The sequence below is a fragment of the Echinops telfairi genome, unplaced genomic scaffold (assembly GCF_000313985.2).
Source record: "Echinops telfairi isolate 266 unplaced genomic scaffold, ASM31398v2 ScPeMD7_443;HRSCAF=831, whole genome shotgun sequence".
NCBI lineage: Eukaryota > Metazoa > Chordata > Mammalia > Afrosoricida > Tenrecidae > Echinops > Echinops telfairi.
The window spans coordinates 35332135-35334246 of NW_022104341.1; positions in this window are offsets into that span (position 1 = coordinate 35332135).

The following is a 2112-nucleotide window of genomic DNA, read 5'->3' on the forward strand; positions in this document are numbered from 1 at the left end:
GGGGGGAGGGGCAGGCATCCACTTAGTATTTGGGATTGGGGCCAGCCCCCAGACCTCTCCACTGGTTCCCTACTCCACGCCAGCATGTTTCATTCACATCTTGGAGCACAGCACAGTGCTCTTTGTAAAGCCACAGATTTGTGTGTCCTTTTTGTCCCCAAAGTCCCTTACATGTCACGTGTAAAAAATCAAACATATTGTGCCAAAAGTCGTACCACTTCCGTATGGAGTTGCCATCAGCCCAATTATCTGTCCTCTCACTACCCGTCTGTAAGGGAGTGAATTGTTTAACGTGGCTCTTCTGGCTGAAGTCTCTAACTCCCACGAAACAACCTTGTCCTGCATGGTCTGGTTAGAAGGTGCGGGGGAGGCACTGATAGGATTCACCTGTGGGGAATTGTTAACGGATTTATTGCAATGCCATCCTGCTGCATACAAAGGGAGCCCTGTGGGAAGCAGGAGAGGGTGGATTTTGTTACCAGCAAGAACCCCTAGTTGACTGTATCCTCTTGACCCTGAGATCCCTGAGCAGTGAACCTCCTGGATCCAAAAGACAGCACTGCATGTGAGGAGCAGCAGCAGAACCAGGTGCTAGAGCAGGAAGCCAAGTAGTAGACATCCCAGACTGCAGATCAAGTAAAGCTGAGTGCTTGGGGGCAGGAGGCCGGCATGTGCCCTGATGCCTCTGGGCCTTTAGCTGGAGGAGCTAAGCTTGCTGGCCCAGGGAGAGGGGGCTGAGTGCCTTCAGGCTGAGGCTTACAGAAGTAGGCTGCCTCCAAGCACTTAATTTGGGAAGCTGGGTTTGCTGATCCATGAAGCATGCCCTTTGCCCGTTGGGCATTTACTAGCAGCTCTGAAGGAATATTATAGCATATACTGACTGAACATCCTGAGCGTTTCTCGCCTACATTGTAAGCTACTAACTTCCTTCATAAACTCTGTCATCATGAGCAGTGTCTGTGAGCTCGGTTGGCCATGGCCATGAATTATAGAACCTAGATATGAAAGTAGAAAAACGTAGTTGGAAAGAAACACCATCACACGGGTTCAGCCAGCATTGTGGTTGCTAGCAACTCATTCTCACACAGTTCTTAGTCCAGTTCTAAGAAATAATTTACAATTTCTCAGGGAAATTATCTAGTTTTATAATTCTGTGCCTTCCCTGTGCTATTTTAGTTTGCCCTGCCCCGTCTCTCTCTGTAAGAACACTGTAAGCGCTTCCTCCTTTATGACCCTTTTTCTTTATTGTATCTGTGCCTGTAGTTTTTGTTCCCCGCCTGCTCAAGGCTAAATGAATAATGCGCATTTGCTGAACACTTACAATGGGCCAGGCATCATGCTAAGTGCTTTACAGGTACTAACTCATGCAATTATGTGATGTAGGTGCTACTATTAACCCTACTTTTCAAAAGAGAAAATGGAGGTGCAGAGGGAAAATGCTGTCGGTTGACTTATGTACCCCAAAGTGAGTTATACATCTTAACCCCATACCTGTGGTTATAATTCCACTTGGGAAGGACTTTCTTTGTTATGTTAATGAGATGACATTATTGTAGGGTATGTCTTGCCTTAAATTTCTGTATATAATTTCTGACATATAAATAGATTAAATAGGAAAAGGAGCCAGTGGAGATTTTGTTTCACAAAGACCCTATAGGACAGGATAGAACTGCTCCTTAAGGTTTCCCAGGCTACCAATCTTTATGGAGCAGACAGCCTGATCTGTCTTGGGAGGAATGGCTGCTGATCTTGAACCACCAACTTTCAGGTTATCAGTCCAAAACATAACCCACTACACCACCAGGGCTCCTGTAAATGTAAATGCAAAGTCAATATAGAAATGCTTTAGGAAAAGAAGTATGCCATTAAGTTCTCTCTCTTCACAGGACTGCTCCACAGGGTCTTCTTGGCTGAGATGGCTGCCCATCGGGCGTGTCTTCCAGGGTGCTGCCAGGTAGATTCAAAGCACCAACCTTTAGGTTAGTCGTAGGTGTCAGGTACTGTAGAGTCAATTTTTACTCATGTCGAACCCAGGTGACAGAGTAGAACTGCCTCCATCACATTTTTCTAGGCTGTCATCTTTACAGGGCGATCCCACGTGGTGTAGTGGTT